The sequence below is a fragment of the Microcebus murinus genome, unplaced genomic scaffold (genome assembly GCF_040939455.1).
Source record: "Microcebus murinus isolate Inina unplaced genomic scaffold, M.murinus_Inina_mat1.0 scaf006_hap2_Mmur4.0, whole genome shotgun sequence".
Classification (NCBI taxonomy): domain Eukaryota; kingdom Metazoa; phylum Chordata; class Mammalia; order Primates; family Cheirogaleidae; genus Microcebus; species Microcebus murinus.
In genome coordinates, this window is record NW_027438952.1 from 128,609 (window position 1) to 145,323 (window position 16,715).

Here is a 16,715-nt window from a genome sequence, read left to right on the forward strand (position 1 = left end):
AAAGCACCCTGACCAGGTTCACCCGTGGGTGGGTGGCGAGCCAGCGGCATTCAGAAGAGCGAGGCCCGCAGTCTGTGCGGAAGACACCTGCGCTCGGGTGTGTGTGGCGGCGCGATTCACAAGCAGCTCTAGATGTTAAACCAAGGAGAAGCCAGGGAGTTCCCAACGCCCCAGGTGTCCTCAGCCCACGACTGGCTGCTGTGGGAATGCGAAGCCCGGCTCCTTGTCTCAGAGCGGGGTTCCCAGGAGGATCAGGCTGAAGCTGGGACTTGGCCTCAAAGTGTCCCCTCGCATGGCCACCCCGTTCCCCTTCCTGCTCCTCTACTCCTGGTGCCCCTCCATCCAGGGGCCAGACCTTAAAGAGTCACCGCAAGAGAATCCTGGTCCCAAAGGAGCCTTCTGGGGGACCGGTGCTGAGAGAGGTTGTGGGCATGGCCCGCTGGGGCTCTGCCCGACCCAGGGCTGAGAGATGCCACCTCCCAGCTCTGGGTCCCTGCAGGAAGTGTTGGCAAGCACAGGGCCGGTCCTCCAAAGGCCCAGGTGCAGGGAGCCCAGGCCAAGCAGCCTGTGGAAGAAGCCACTTGCCGTGCCACCCCGGGAACAGGACTGCAGGCCCCGGCCCTTCCCACCTCCTCCTCCTCCTCCTCCTCCTCCTCCCCCCCGCCCCGCCCCCACAGGGCACAGGGCTCAGAGACACCTCAGACTCTTGCTACCCAAAGTGCAAAGGGCATCAGTTGCTCCTCCAACCCCCCCCCCTGGCCGAGCAGACCGCGTTGTCCAGCCAGCCCCCGGGCCTCCCTGGGGTGCCCAGCACAAAAGTGCAGACACCCACCGGACCCTCAGTCTCAGTTTTCGGAGGTTTTTGCCACTCTAAGGACCCGCAGGCCAGCTGGGCCTTCGGGCAGGACAGAGAGCCCCGGAATCCGACGTGGAGAGCTGCGTGTACGTCCCCATCAGGAGGCGGTCCCCACCTCCGCGGCTCTCCCCTTGCGGGGAGCCGCAGCCCAGCCGGCAGCCGCAGGGCCTCAGGGAAGACACCAGGCTGGGCCCCCGCGGCACAGCGGGGGCACGTCCCCCGCACTCACGCGACTTAGGGACGGCTGCTGGAGACTGCTGCGGCCACCCTGCTGCCGGGTTTCTGGAGGGCTTCCTGGAAGCAGCATCCACACCAAGCCCTTGGAAGGCCCAGGCGACGGAGGAGCCGGTCAGGCAGGGGCCGAGGACGGTGAGAGGCCGGGCGGGAAGGAGCGTGTCAGGCAGGGGCAGAGGACGGTGACCGGCCGGGCGGGGAGGAGCCGGTCAGGCGGGGGCCCAGGACAGTGACGGGCCTGGCCGGGGAGGAGTGCGTCAGGCAGGGGCAGAGGAGACGGGCTGGGTAAGGGTTAGGGTTACAGTTAGGGCACAATTCACAATCCCAAAGACGTGGAAGCGACCCGAGTGCCCATCCATCCAGGAGTGCATCAATAAAATGTGGCGCGTGGACACCACGGAGTGCCATTCGGCTGTGAGGAGCAGCGGTGAGAGGGCGCCTCTCGTGTTCTCCTGGCCAGAGCTGGAACCCGTTCCAGTAGGCCAGGTATCCCAAGAATGGACACACGAGCACCACGTGAGCGCGCTCACCAGCAAATTGGTACGAACGGATGGACGCCTAAGTGGACAGAGAGGAATCACCTTCATCGGGTGGGTGTCGGGCGGGCGGGTGGGGGGAGGGGAGGGGCATACACATCCATTAGGCATGGGGTGGGTGCGCACCGACTGGGGGATGGGCGCACTTGAAGCTCTGACCCGAGGGGGGAGGCTTGGAGAGGGCAAGGCACCCGACCTTAACATTGGTACCCCCACAATACGCTGGAACAACATGAGAGGTATATGAATAAGAACACAGGGGGGGCCGGGCGCGGTGGCTCACGCCTGTAATCCTAGCTCTCTGGGAGGCCGAGGCGGGCGGATTGCTCCAGGTCAGGAGTTCGAAACCAGCCTGAGCAAGAGCGAGACCCCGTCTCTACTAAAAATAGAAAGAAATTAATTGGCCAACTAATATATATAGAAAAACACAGCCGGGCGTGGTGGTGCATGCCTGTAGTCCCAACTACTCGGGAGGCTGAGGCAGCAGGATTGCTTGAGCCCGGAGATTGAGGTTGCTGTGAGCTAGGCTGACGCCATGGCACTCACTCTAGCCTGGGCAGCAAAACGAGACTCTGTCTCAAAAAAAAAAAAAAAAAAAGAACACAGGGGGGAGGGCGGCACGGGCAACACATGTCACCTGAATACTTGTACTCCCATCATCTGCTTGAAAAGAGAGAGAAAAGAAAATGCAATCCTAGAGGTAAGAGACACTTTTTAAAAATAATGAATCCGAAGAGAAAAGTAAAAGGAGGCCTGTGGAGCAGGTCTGGGTGTGACTCCGGATCCCCCAACATCAGGTGCCACCACCAAAGATTCCTGCGTGTAGCCCATAGAACCCCAAAAGCAACGGGACGAGTTCTGGTCACATACTCCCTCAAAATGACATCCTGGCCTTCTTCTGGAACTCCCTCCCCTCTCAGACTCTCAAGGTTTCCTCCAGCGTGTCGGTTCCCACAGAGCAGACCTTTGGTCTGAGACCTGACAGTCCAGATGCCACGCATGCTGCCGCGTGGCCGCGGTGTCGCGGCTTGGGACAAGAGGAGGCCCCCCGGTGCGGGCTGGGGCGCCAGGCACCGCGCGGGCGCTGAGGGTGGGGGTGACCCCCACCCCGGGCCGCCGCCTCGCTCCCAGAAAGGGGACAGAACAAGAGGCAAGAAAAAAAAAAAAAAAAAGCAGCAGCCTGTGGCACCCGGTATTCCCAGGCGGTCTCCCATCCAAGTACTAACCAGGCCCGACCCTGCTTAGCTTCCGAGACCAGACGAGATCGGGCGCGTTCAGGGTGGTGTGGCCCTAGACGGCGGAGGGCGCCCCTGCCCCGCTCGAGAAGCCGAGCCTCTCTGGGCTTCCCCGCCGCCGCCTCCCGCCCCAGGCCCCGCGCCGGGCCGGGCCGGGCCGGGCCGGGCCGGTTGAGTTCGCCGGCCGGGTCCCGCGGGCTCCCAGGGACGGGGGTGATGGGCGGGGCGGGGCGGGGCGGGGCGGGGTGGGGGGCTGTCTCTCTATACACACACACACACACTCACACTCACTCACACTCACACAAGATGCGCCTCCACGGCTGGACTCGCCAAGGTGGAGCCCTCCCAGCCCCCCTCGTCTCCTCGCCCGGCCTCCTTCACCTACCCGCTGCCCACCCCCAGCGCGTCGCTGCCGCTGACTGCGCACGCGCGGGACGCTCGCCCTTTGACCCCAGCCAGGGGCCGCCCTCCCCCACAACCCCTTTCAGCTGTGCCCCCCCCTCGCCCTGTGGGTGGGCTGCCGCCTATTCCCCCGGGCCAGGGCTGGGGCACAGCCAGTGTATGGGGCGTCTCTCTCTGGGGATGTGTCCCATGGGTGGGGTGGGGTGGCGTGGTTTGGGGGGTGCTGAAGAAATCAGTCCCCTCCATCTCCTACCTCTGGAAAACGCCCAAGCCCGTGGAGAACTGCCGGCACCGCTTCGTGGGGGCCGGGACCCTCCTCCGTGTCCTCCTGTGGCCCAGTCCAAGGGGCCTGGGCCTGGCCGGGGCTGCATTGGACCCCGACCACCCTGGCGTGTGGACTCGCTAAAAATCGGCCATTAGATATTGGATTCCAGCTTCCTGGAGGTCATTTCACTAATGAGTGCACCGGAAAGAGTTTCCTAATCCATCTGTGAGGGTGGCAACTGAAAGAGAATTTTAAAGCTGACAGAATAGGCGAGGGAAGGCATAGGAGATTTCCACACCCAGCAAGGAAGACTTTCCCGAAATGGAAGAAAGAAACGAGCAAACAGAGACACCGGTAGCCCGCCCGGAAAAGAGTCTGCCCCTGAGAGAAAGCACCCTGACCAGGTTCACCCGTGGGTGGGTGGCGAGCCAGCGGCATTCAGAAGAGCGAGGCCCGCAGTCTGTGCGGAAGACACCTGCGCTCGGGTGTGTGTGGTGGCGCGATTCACAAGCAGCTCTAGATGTTAAACCAAGGAGAAGCCAGGGAGTTCCCAACGCCCCAGGTGTCCTCAGCCCACGACTGGCTGCTGTGGGAATGCGAAGCCCGGCTCCTTGTCTCAGAGCGGGGTTCCCAGGAGGATCAGGCTGAAGCTGGGACTTGGCCTCAAAGTGTCCCCTCGCATGGCCACCCCCTTCCCCTTCCTGCTCCTCTACTCCTGGTGCCCCTCCATCCAGGGGCCAGACCTTAAAGAGTCACCCCAAGAGAATCCTGGTCCCAAAGGAGCCTTCTGGGGGACCGGTGCTGAGAGAGGTTGTGGGCATGGCCCGCTGGGGCTCTGCCCGACCCAGGGCTGAGAGATGCCACCTCCCAGCTCTGGGTCCCTGCAGGAAGTGTTGGCAAGCACAGGGCCGGTCCTCCAAAGGCCCAGGTGCAGGGAGCCCAGGCCAAGCAGCCTGTGGAAGAAGCCACTTGCCGTGCCACCCCGGGAACAGGACTGCAGGCCCCGGCCCTTCCCACCTCCTCCTCCTCCTCCTCCTCCTCCTCCTCCCCCCCGCCCCGCCCCCACAGGGCACAGGGCTCAGAGACACCTCAGACTCTTGCTACCCAAAGTGCAAAGGGCATCAGTTGCTCCTCCAACCCCCCCCCCCGGCCGAGCAGACCGCGTTGTCCAGCCAGCCCCCGGGCCTCCCTGGGGTGCCCAGCACAAAAGTGCAGACACCCACCGGACCCTCAGTCTCAGTTTTCGGAGGTTTTTGCCACTCTAAGGACCCGCAGGCCAGCTGGGCCTTCGGGCAGGACAGAGAGCCCCGGAATCCGACGTGGAGAGCTGCGTGTACGTCCCCATCAGGAGGCGGTCCCCACCTCCGCGGCTCTCCCCTTGCGGGGAGCCGCAGCCCAGCCGGCAGCCGCAGGGCCTCAGGGAAGACACCAGGCTGGGCCCCCGCGGCACAGCGGGGGCACGTCCCCCGCACTCACGCGACTTAGGGACGGCTGCTGGAGACTGCTGCGGCCACCCTGCTGCCGGGTTTCTGGAGGGCTTCCTGAAAGCAGCATCCACACCAAGCCCTTGGAAGGCCCAGGCGACGGAGGAGCCGGTCAGGCAGGGGCCGAGGACGGTGAGAGGCCGGGCGGGAAGGAGCGTGTCAGGCAGGGGCAGAGGACGGTGACCGGCCGGGCGGGGAGGAGCCGGTCAGGCGGGGGCCCAGGACAGTGACGGGCCTGGCCGGGGAGGAGTGCGTCAGGCAGGGGCAGAGGAGACGGGCTGGGTAAGGGTTAGGGTTACAGTTAGGGCACAATTCACAATCCCAAAGACGTGGAAGCGACCCGAGTGCCCATCCATCCAGGAGTGCATCAATAAAATGTGGCGCGTGGACACCACGGAGTGCCATTCGGCTGTGAGGAGCAGCGGTGAGAGGGCGCCTCTCGTGTTCTCCTGGCCAGAGCTGGAACCCGTTCCAGTAGGCCAGGTATCCCAAGAATGGACACACGAGCACCACGTGAGCGCGCTCACCAGCAAATTGGTACGAACGGATGGACGCCTAAGTGGACAGAGAGGAATCACCTTCATCGGGTGGGTGTCGGGCGGGCGGGTGGGGGGAGGGGAGGGGCATACACATCCATTAGGCATGGGGTGGGTGCGCACCGACTGGGGGATGGGCGCACTTGAAGCTCTGACCCGAGGGGGGAGGCTTGGAGAGGGCAAGGCACCCGACCTTAACATTGGTACCCCCACAATACGCTGGAACAACATGAGAGGTATATGAATAAGAACACAGGGGGGGCCGGGCGCGGTGGCTCACGCCTGTAATCCTAGCTCTCTGGGAGGCCGAGGCGGGCGGATTGCTCCAGGTCAGGAGTTCGAAACCAGCCTGAGCAAGAGCGAGACCCCGTCTCTACTAAAAATAGAAAGAAATTAATTGGCCAACTAATATATATAGAAAAACACAGCCGGGCGTGGTGGTGCATGCCTGTAGTCCCAACTACTCGGGAGGCTGAGGCAGCAGGATTGCTTGAGCCCGGAGATTGAGGTTGCTGTGAGCTAGGCTGACGCCATGGCACTCACTCTAGCCTGGGCAGCAAAACGAGACTCTGTCTCAAAAAAAAAAAAAAAAAAGAACACAGGGGGGAGGGCGGCACGGGCAACACATGTCACCTGAATACTTGTACTCCCATCATCTGCTTCAAAAGAGAGAGAAAAGAAAATGCAATCCTAGAGGTAAGAGACACTTTTTAAAAATAATGAATCCGAAGAGAAAAGTAAAAGGAGGCCTGTGGAGCAGGTCTGGGTGTGACTCCGGATCCCCCAACATCAGGTGCCACCACCAAAGATTCCTGCGTGTAGCCCATAGAACCCCAAAAGCAACGGGACGAGTTCTGGTCACATACTCCCTCAAAATGACATCCTGGCCTTCTTCTGGAACTCCCTCCCCTCTCAGACTCTCAAGGTTTCCTCCAGCGTGTCGGTTCCCACAGAGCAGACCTTTGGTCTGAGACCTGACAGTCCAGATGCCACGCATGCTGCCGCGTGGCCGCGGTGTCGCGGCTTGGGACAAGAGGAGGCCCCCCGGTGCGGGCTGGGGCGCCAGGCACCGCGCGGGCGCTGAGGGTGGGGGTGACCCCCACCCCGGGCCGCCGCCTCGCTCCCAGAAAGGGGACAGAACAAGAGGCAAGAAAAAAAAAAAAAAAAAAGCAGCAGCCTGTGGCACCCGGTATTCCCAGGCGGTCTCCCATCCAAGTACTAACCAGGCCCGACCCTGCTTAGCTTCCGAGACCAGACGAGATCGGGCGCGTTCAGGGTGGTGTGGCCCTAGACGGCGGAGGGCGCCCCTGCCCCGCTCGAGAAGCCGAGCCTCTCTGGGCTTCCCCGCCGCCGCCTCCCGCCCCAGGCCCCGCGCCGGGCCGGGCCGGGCCGGGCCGGTTGAGTTCGCCGGCCGGGTCCCGCGGGCTCCCAGCGACGGGGGTGATGGGCGGGGCGGGGCGGGGCGGGGCGGGGTGGGGGGCTGTCTCTCTATACACACACACACACACTCACACTCACTCACACTCACACAAGATGCGCCTCCACGGCTGGACTCGCCAAGGTGGAGCCCTCCCAGCCCCCCTCGTCTCCTCGCCCGGCCTCCTTCACCTACCCGCTGCCCACCCCCAGCGCGTCGCTGCCGCTGACTGCGCACGCGCGGGACGCTCGCCCTTTGACCCCAGCCAGGGGCCGCCCTCCCCCACAACCCCTTTCAGCTGTGCCCCCCCCTCGCCCTGTGGGTGGGCTGCCGCCTATTCCCCCGGGCCAGGGCTGGGGCACAGCCAGTGTATGGGGCGTCTCTCTCTGGGGATGTGTCCCATGGGTGGGGTGGGGTGGCGTGGTTTGGGGGGTGCTGAAGAAATCAGTCCCCTCCATCTCCTACCTCTGGAAAACGCCCAAGCCCGTGGAGAACTGCCGGCACCGCTTCGTGGGGGCCGGGACCCTCCTCCGTGTCCTCCTGTGGCCCAGTCCAAGGGGCCTGGGCCTGGCCGGGGCTGCATTGGACCCCGACCACCCTGGCGTGTGGACTCGCTAAAAATCGGCCATTAGATATTGGATTCCAGCTTCCTGGAGGTCATTTCACTAATGAGTGCACCGGAAAGAGTTTCCTAATCCATCTGTGAGGGTGGCAACTGAAAGAGAATTTTAAAGCTGACAGAATAGGCGAGGGAAGGCATAGGAGATTTCCACACCCAGCAAGGAAGACTTTCCCGAAATGGAAGAAAGAAACGAGCAGAGACACCGGTAGCCCGCCCGGAAAAGAGTCTGCCCCTGAGAGAAAGCACCCTGACCAGGTTCACCCGTGGGTGGGTGGCGAGCCAGCGGCATTCAGAAGAGCGAGGCCCGCAGTCTGTGCGGAAGACACCTGCGCTCGGGTGTGTGTGGCGGCGCGATTCACAAGCAGCTCTAGATGTTAAACCAAGGAGAAGCCAGGGAGTTCCCAACGCCCCAGGTGTCCTCAGCCCACGACTGGCTGCTGTGGGAATGCGAAGCCCGGCTCCTTGTCTCAGAGCGGGGTTCCCAGGAGGATCAGGCTGAAGCTGGGACTTGGCCTCAAAGTGTCCCCTCGCATGGCCACCCCCTTCCCCTTCCTGCTCCTCTACTCCTGGTGCCCCTCCATCCAGGGGCCAGACCTTAAAGAGTCACCGCAAGAGAATCCTGGTCCCAAAGGAGCCTTCTGGGGGACCGGTGCTGAGAGAGGTTGTGGGCATGGCCCGCTGGGGCTCTGCCCGACCCAGGGCTGAGAGATGCCACCTCCCAGCTCTGGGTCCCTGCAGGAAGTGTTGGCAAGCACAGGGCCGGTCCTCCAAAGGCCCAGGTGCAGGGAGCCCAGGCCAAGCAGCCTGTGGAAGAAGCCACTTGCCGTGCCACCCCGGGAACAGGACTGCAGGCCCCGGCCCTTCCCACCTCCTCCTCCTCCTCCTCCTCCTCCTCCTCCCCCCCGCCCCGCCCCCACAGGGCACAGGGCTCAGAGACACCTCAGACTCTTGCTACCCAAAGTGCAAAGGGCATCAGTTGCTCCTCCAACCCCCCCCCCTGGCCGAGCAGACCGCGTTGTCCAGCCAGCCCCCGGGCCTCCCTGGGGTGCCCAGCACAAAAGTGCAGACACCCACCGGACCCTCAGTCTCAGTTTTCGGAGGTTTTTGCCACTCTAAGGACCCGCAGGCCAGCTGGGCCTTCGGGCAGGACAGAGAGCCCCGGAATCCGACGTGGAGAGCTGCGTGTACGTCCCCATCAGGAGGCGGTCCCCACCTCCGCGGCTCTCCCCTTGCGGGGAGCCGCAGCCCAGCCGGCAGCCGCAGGGCCTCAGGGAAGACACCAGGCTGGGCCCCCGCGGCACAGCGGGGGCACGTCCCCCGCACTCACGCGACTTAGGGACGGCTGCTGGAGACTGCTGCGGCCACCCTGCTGCCGGGTTTCTGGAGGGCTTCCTGGAAGCAGCATCCACACCAAGCCCTTGGAAGGCCCAGGCGACGGAGGAGCCGGTCAGGCAGGGGCCGAGGACGGTGAGAGGCCGGGCGGGAAGGAGCGTGTCAGGCAGGGGCAGAGGACGGTGACCGGCCGGGCGGGGAGGAGCCGGTCAGGCGGGGGCCCAGGACAGTGACGGGCCTGGCCGGGGAGGAGTGCGTCAGGCAGGGGCAGAGGAGACGGGCTGGGTAAGGTTTAGGGTTACAGTTAGGGCACAATTCACAATCCCAAAGACGTGGAAGCGACCCGAGTGCCCATCCATCCAGGAGTGCATCAATAAAATGTGGCGCGTGGACACCACGGAGTGCCATTCGGCTGTGAGGAGCAGCGGTGAGAGGGCGCCTCTCGTGTTCTCCTGGCCAGAGCTGGAACCCGTTCCAGTAGGCCAGGTATCCCAAGAATGGACACACGAGCACCACGTGAGCGCGCTCACCAGCAAATTGGTACGAACGGATGGACGCCTAAGTGGACAGAGAGGAATCACCTTCATCGGGTGGGTGTCGGGCGGGCGGGTGGGGGGAGGGGAGGGGCATACACATCCATTAGGCATGGGGTGGGTGCGCACCGACTGGGGGATGGGCGCACTTGAAGCTCTGACCCGAGGGGGGAGGCTTGGAGAGGGCAAGGCACCCGACCTTAACATTGGTACCCCCACAATACGCTGGAACAACATGAGAGGTATATGAATAAGAACACAGGGGGGGCCGGGCGCGGTGGCTCACGCCTGTAATCCTAGCTCTCTGGGAGGCCGAGACGGGCGGATTGCTCCAGGTCAGGAGTTCGAAACCAGCCTGAGCAAGAGCGAGACCCCGTCTCTACTAAAAATAGAAAGAAATTAATTGGCCAACTAATATATATAGAAAAACACAGCCGGGCGTGGTGGTGCATGCCTGTAGTCCCAACTACTCGGGAGGCTGAGGCAGCAGGATTGCTTGAGCCCGGAGATTGAGGTTGCTGTGAGCTAGGCTGACGCCATGGCACTCACTCTAGCCTGGGCAGCAAAACGAGACTCTGTCTCAAAAAAAAAAAAAAAAAAAGAACACAGGGGGGAGGGCGGCACGGGCAACACATGTCACCTGAATACTTGTACTCCCATCATCTGCTTGAAAAGAGAGAGAAAAGAAAATGCAATCCTAGAGGTAAGAGACACTTTTTAAAAATAATGAATCCGAAGAGAAAAGTAAAAGGAGGCCTGTGGAGCAGGTCTGGGTGTGACTCCGGATCCCCCAACATCAGGTGCCACCACCAAAGATTCCTGCGTGTAGCCCATAGAACCCCAAAAGCAACGGGACGAGTTCTGGTCACATACTCCCTCAAAATGACATCCTGGCCTTCTTCTGGAACTCCCTCCCCTCTCAGACTCTCAAGGTTTCCTCCAGCGTGTCGGTTCCCACAGAGCAGACCTTTGGTCTGAGACCTGACAGTCCAGATGCCACGCATGCTGCCGCGTGGCCGCGGTGTCGCGGCTTGGGACAAGAGGAGGCCCCCCGGTGCGGGCTGGGGCGCCAGGCACCGCGCGGGCGCTGAGGGTGGGGGTGACCCCCACCCCGGGCCGCCGCCTCGCTCCCAGAAAGGGGACAGAACAAGAGGCAAGAAAAAAAAAAAAAAAAAGCAGCAGCCTGTGGCACCCGGTATTCCCAGGCGGTCTCCCATCCAAGTACTAACCAGGCCCGACCCTGCTTAGCTTCCGAGACCAGACGAGATCGGGGGCGTTCAGGGTGGTGTGGCCCTAGACGGCGGAGGGCGCCCCTGCCCCGCTCGAGAAGCCGAGCCTCTCTGGGCTTCCCCGCCGCCGCCTCCCGCCCCAGGCCCCGCGCCGGGCCGGGCCGGGCCGGGCCGGTTGAGTTCGCCGGCCGGGTCCCGCGGGCTCCCAGCGACGGGGGTGATGGGCGGGGCGGGGCGGGGCGGGGCGGGGTGGGGGGCTGTCTCTCTATACACACACACACACACTCACACTCACTCACACTCACACAAGATGCGCCTCCACGGCTGGACTCGCCAAGGTGGAGCCCTCCCAGCCCCCCTCGTCTCCTCGCCCGGCCTCCTTCACCTACCCGCTGCCCACCCCCAGCGCGTCGCTGCCGCTGACTGCGCACGCGCGGGACGCTCGCCCTTTGACCCCAGCCAGGGGCCGCCCTCCCCCACAACCCCTTTCAGCTGTGCCCCCCCCTCGCCCTGTGGGTGGGCTGCCGCCTATTCCCCCGGGCCAGGGCTGGGGCACAGCCAGTGTATGGGGCGTCTCTCTCTGGGGATGTGTCCCATGGGTGGGGTGGGGTGGCGTGGTTTGGGGGGTGCTGAAGAAATCAGTCCCCTCCATCTCCTACCTCTGGAAAACGCCCAAGCCCGTGGAGAACTGCCGGCACCGCTTCGTGGGGGCCGGGACCCTCCTCCGTGTCCTAGTCCAAGGGGCCTGGGCCTGGCCGGGGCTGCATTGGACCCCGACCACCCTGGCGTGTGGACTCGCTAAAAATCGGCCATTAGATATTGGATTCCAGCTTCCTGGAGGTCATTTCACTAATGAGTGCACCGGAAAGAGTTTCCTAATCCATCTGTGAGGGTGGCAACTGAAAGAGAATTTTAAAGCTGACAGAATAGGCGAGGGAAGGCATAGGAGATTTCCACACCCAGCAAGGAAGACTTTCCCGAAATGGAAGAAAGAAACGAGCAAACAGAGACACCGGTAGCCCGCCCGGAAAAGAGTCTGCCCCTGAGAGAAAGCACCCTGACCAGGTTCACCCGTGGGTGGGTGGCGAGCCAGCGGCATTCAGAAGAGCGAGGCCCGCAGTCTGTGCGGAAGACACCTGCGCTCGGGTGTGTGTGGCGGCGCGATTCACAAGCAGCTCTAGATGTTAAACCAAGGAGAAGCCAGGGAGTTCCCAACGCCCCAGGTGTCCTCAGCCCACGACTGGCTGCTGTGGGAATGCGAAGCCCGGCTCCTTGTCTCAGAGCGGGGTTCCCAGGAGGATCAGGCTGAAGCTGGGACTTGGCCTCAAAGTGTCCCCTCGCATGGCCACCCCCTTCCCCTTCCTGCTCCTCTACTCCTGGTGCCCCTCCATCCAGGGGCCAGACCTTAAAGAGTCACCGCAAGAGAATCCTGGTCCCAAAGGAGCCTTCTGGGGGACCGGTGCTGAGAGAGGTTGTGGGCATGGCCCGCTGGGGCTCTGCCCGACCCAGGGCTGAGAGATGCCACCTCCCAGCTCTGGGTCCCTGCAGGAAGTGTTGGCAAGCACAGGGCCGGTCCTCCAAAGGCCCAGGTGCAGGGAGCCCAGGCCAAGCAGCCTGTGGAAGAAGCCACTTGCCGTGCCACCCCGGGAACAGGACTGCAGGCCCCGGCCCTTCCCACCTCCTCCTCCTCCTCCTCCTCCTCCTCCTCCCCCCCGCCCCGCCCCCACAGGGCACAGGGCTCAGAGACACCTCAGACTCTTGCTACCCAAAGTGCAAAGGGCATCAGTTGCTCCTCCAACCCCCCCCCCTGGCCGAGCAGACCGCGTTGTCCAGCCAGCCCCCGGGCCTCCCTGGGGTGCCCAGCACAAAAGTGCAGACACCCACCGGACCCTCAGTCTCAGTTTTCGGAGGTTTTTGCCACTCTAAGGACCCGCAGGCCAGCTGGGCCTTCGGGCAGGACAGAGAGCCCCGGAATCCGACGTGGAGAGCTGCGTGTACGTCCCCATCAGGAGGCGGTCCCCACCTCCGCGGCTCTCCCCTTGCGGGGAGCCGCAGCCCAGCCGGCAGCCGCAGGGCCTCAGGGAAGACACCAGGCTGGGCCCCCGCGGCACAGCGGGGGCACGTCCCCCGCACTCACGCGACTTAGGGACGGCTGCTGGAGACTGCTGCGGCCACCCTGCTGCCGGGTTTCTGGAGGGCTTCCTGGAAGCAGCATCCACACCAAGCCCTTGGAAGGCCCAGGCGACGGAGGAGCCGGTCAGGCAGGGGCCGAGGACGGTGAGAGGCCGGGCGGGAAGGAGCGTGTCAGGCAGGGGCAGAGGACGGTGACCGGCCGGGCGGGGAGGAGCCGGTCAGGCGGGGGCCCAGGACAGTGACGGGCCTGGCCGGGGAGGAGTGCGTCAGGCAGGGGCAGAGGAGACGGGCTGGGTAAGGGTTAGGGTTACAGTTAGGGCACAATTCACAATCCCAAAGACGTGGAAGCGACCCGAGTGCCCATCCATCCAGGAGTGCATCAATAAAATGTGGCGCGTGGACACCACGGAGTGCCATTCGGCTGTGAGGAGCAGCGGTGAGAGGGCGCCTCTCGTGTTCTCCTGGCCAGAGCTGGAACCCGTTCCAGTAGGCCAGGTATCCCAAGAATGGACACACGAGCACCACGTGAGCGCGCTCACCAGCAAATTGGTACGAACGGATGGACGCCTAAGTGGACAGAGAGGAATCACCTTCATCGGGTGGGTGTCGGGCGGGCGGGTGGGGGGAGGGGAGGGGCATACACATCCATTAGGCATGGGGTGGGTGCGCACCGACTGGGGGATGGGCGCACTTGAAGCTCTGACCCGAGGGGGGAGGCTTGGAGAGGGCAAGGCACCCGACCTTAACATTGGTACCCCCACAATACGCTGGAACAACATGAGAGGTATATGAATAAGAACACAGGGGGGGCCGGGCGCGGTGGCTCACGCCTGTAATCCTAGCTCTCTGGGAGGCCGAGGCGGGCGGATTGCTCCAGGTCAGGAGTTCGAAACCAGCCTGAGCAAGAGCGAGACCCCGTCTCTACTAAAAATAGAAAGAAATTAATTGGCCAACTAATATATATAGAAAAACACAGCCGGGCGTGGTGGTGCATGCCTGTAGTCCCAACTACTCGGGAGGCTGAGGCAGCAGGATTGCTTGAGCCCGGAGATTGAGGTTGCTGTGAGCTAGGCTGACGCCATGGCACTCACTCTAGCCTGGGCAGCAAAACGAGACTCTGTCTCAAAAAAAAAAAAAAAAAAAAGAACACAGGGGGGAGGGCGGCACGGGCAACACATGTCACCTGAATACTTGTACTCCCATCATCTGCTTGAAAAGAGAGAGAAAAGAAAATGCAATCCTAGAGGTAAGAGACACTTTTTAAAAATAATGAATCCGAAGAGAAAAGTAAAAGGAGGCCTGTGGAGCAGGTCTGGGTGTGACTCCGGATCCCCCAACATCAGGTGCCACCACCAAAGATTCCTGCGTGTAGCCCATAGAACCCCAAAAGCAACGGGACGAGTTCTGGTCACATACTCCCTCAAAATGACATCCTGGCCTTCTTCTGGAACTCCCTCCCCTCTCAGACTCTCAAGGTTTCCTCCAGCGTGTCGGTTCCCACAGAGCAGACCTTTGGTCTGAGACCTGACAGTCCAGATGCCACGCATGCTGCCGCGTGGCCGCGGTGTCGCGGCTTGGGACAAGAGGAGGCCCCCCGGTGCGGGCTGGGGCGCCAGGCACCGCGCGGGCGCTGAGGGTGGGGGTGACCCCCACCCCGGGCCGCCGCCTCGCTCCCAGAAAGGGGACAGAACAAGAGGCAAGAAAAAAAAAAAAAAAAAGCAGCAGCCTGTGGCACCCGGTATTCCCAGGCGGTCTCCCATCCAAGTACTAACCAGGCCCGACCCTGCTTAGCTTCCGAGACCAGACGAGATCGGGCGCGTTCAGGGTGGTGTGGCCCTAGACGGCGGAGGGCGCCCCTGCCCCGCTCGAGAAGCCGAGCCTCTCTGGGCTTCCCCGCCGCCGCCTCCCGCCCCAGGCCCCGCGCCGGGCCGGGCCGGGCCGGGCCGGTTGAGTTCGCCGGCCGGGTCCCGCGGGCTCCCAGGGACGGGGGTGATGGGCGGGGCGGGGCGGGGCGGGGCGGGGTGGGGGGCTGTCTCTCTATACACACACACACACACTCACACTCACTCACACTCACACAAGATGCGCCTCCACGGCTGGACTCGCCAAGGTGGAGCCCTCCCAGCCCCCCTCGTCTCCTCGCCCGGCCTCCTTCACCTACCCGCTGCCCACCCCCAGCGCGTCGCTGCCTGCCGCTGACTGCGCACGCGCGGGACGCTCGCCCTTTGACCCCAGCCAGGGGCCGCCCTCCCCCACAACCCCTTTCAGCTGTGCCCCCCCCTCGCCCTGTGGGTGGGCTGCCGCCTATTCCCCCGGGCCAGGGCTGGGGCACAGCCAGTGTATGGGGCGTCTCTCTCTGGGGATGTGTCCCATGGGTGGGGTGGGGTGGCGTGGTTTGGGGGGTGCTGAAGAAATCAGTCCCCTCCATCTCCTACCTCTGGAAAACGCCCAAGCCCGTGGAGAACTGCCGGCACCGCTTCGTGGGGGCCGGGACCCTCCTCCGTGTCCTCCTGTGGCCCAGTCCAAGGGGCCTGGGCCTGGCCGGGGCTGCATTGGACCCCGACCACCCTGGCGTGTGGACTCGCTAAAAATCGGCCATTAGATATTGGATTCCAGCTTCCTGGAGGTCATTTCACTAATGAGTGCACCGGAAAGAGTTTCCTAATCCATCTGTGAGGGTGGCAACTGAAAGAGAATTTTAAAGCTGACAGAATAGGCGAGGGAAGGCATAGGAGATTTCCACACCCAGCAAGGAAGACTTTCCCGAAATGGAAGAAAGAAACGAGCAAACAGAGACACCGGTAGCCCGCCCGGAAAAGAGTCTGCCCCTGAGAGAAAGCACCCTGACCAGGTTCACCCGTGGGTGGGTGGCGAGCCAGCGGCATTCAGAAGAGCGAGGCCCGCAGTCTGTGCGGAAGACACCTGCGCTCGGGTGTGTGTGGCGGCGCGATTCACAAGCAGCTCTAGATGTTAAACCAAGGAGAAGCCAGGGAGTTCCCAACGCCCCAGGTGTCCTCAGCCCACGACTGGCTGCTGTGGGAATGCGAAGCCCGGCTCCTTGTCTCAGAGCGGGGTTCCCAGGAGGATCAGGCTGAAGCTGGGACTTGGCCTCAAAGTGTCCCCTCGCATGGCCACCCCCTTCCCCTTCCTGCTCCTCTACTCCTGGTGCCCCTCCATCCAGGGGCCAGACCTTAAAGAGTCACCGCAAGAGAATCCTGGTCCCAAAGGAGCCTTCTGGGGGACCGGTGCTGAGAGAGGTTGTGGGCATGGCCCGCTGGGGCTCTGCCCGACCCAGGGCTGAGAGATGCCACCTCCCAGCTCTGGGTCCCTGCAGGAAGTGTTGGCAAGCACAGGGCCGGTCCTCCAAAGGCCCAGGTGCAGGGAGCCCAGGCCAAGCAGCCTGTGGAAGAAGCCACTTGCCGTGCCACCCCGGGAACAGGACTGCAGGCCCCGGCCCTTCCCACCTCCTCCTCCTCCTCCTCCTCCTCCTCCTCCCCCCCGCCCCGCCCCCACAGGGCACAGGGCTCAGAGACACCTCAGACTCTTGCTACCCAAAGTGCAAAGGGCATCAGTTGCTCCTCCAACCCCCCCCCCTGGCCGAGCAGACCGCGTTGTCCAGCCAGCCCCCGGGCCTCCCTGGGGTGCCCAGCACAAAAGTGCAGACACCCACCGGACCCTCAGTCTCAGTTTTCGGAGGTTTTTGCCACTCTAAGGACCCGCAGGCCAGCTGGGCCTTCGGGCAGGACAGAGAGCCCCGGAATCCGACGTGGAGAGCTGCGTGTACGTCCCCATCAGGAGGCGGTCCCCACCTCCGCGGCTCTCCCCTTGCGGGGAGCCGCAGCCCAGCCGGCAGCCGCAGGGCCTCAGGGAAGACACCAGGCTGGGCCCCCGCGGCACAGCG

General features: G+C 63.3%; 4 non-coding genes across 4 annotated transcripts; all 4 read right to left on the reverse strand.

Moving 5' to 3' along the window:
* Window positions 1–2,803: 2,803 nt before the first annotated feature.
* Window positions 2,804–2,922, reverse strand: LOC142866622 (5S ribosomal RNA). Its single transcript, XR_012916514.1, has one exon. It is a non-coding gene; the product is annotated as a 5S ribosomal RNA (ribosomal RNA).
* A 3,800-nt stretch (window positions 2,923–6,722) lies between these two features.
* Window positions 6,723–6,841, reverse strand: LOC142866633 (5S ribosomal RNA). The gene has a single exon (XR_012916515.1). It is a non-coding gene; the product is annotated as a 5S ribosomal RNA (ribosomal RNA).
* Window positions 6,842–10,632: 3,791 nt separating this feature from the next.
* Window positions 10,633–10,751, reverse strand: LOC142866436 (5S ribosomal RNA). The gene has a single exon (XR_012916417.1). It is a non-coding gene; the product is annotated as a 5S ribosomal RNA (ribosomal RNA).
* A 3,786-nt stretch (window positions 10,752–14,537) lies between these two features.
* On the reverse strand, window positions 14,538–14,656 carry LOC142866645 (5S ribosomal RNA). Its single transcript, XR_012916517.1, has one exon. It is a non-coding gene; the product is annotated as a 5S ribosomal RNA (ribosomal RNA).
* Window positions 14,657–16,715: the final 2,059 nt, after the last annotated feature.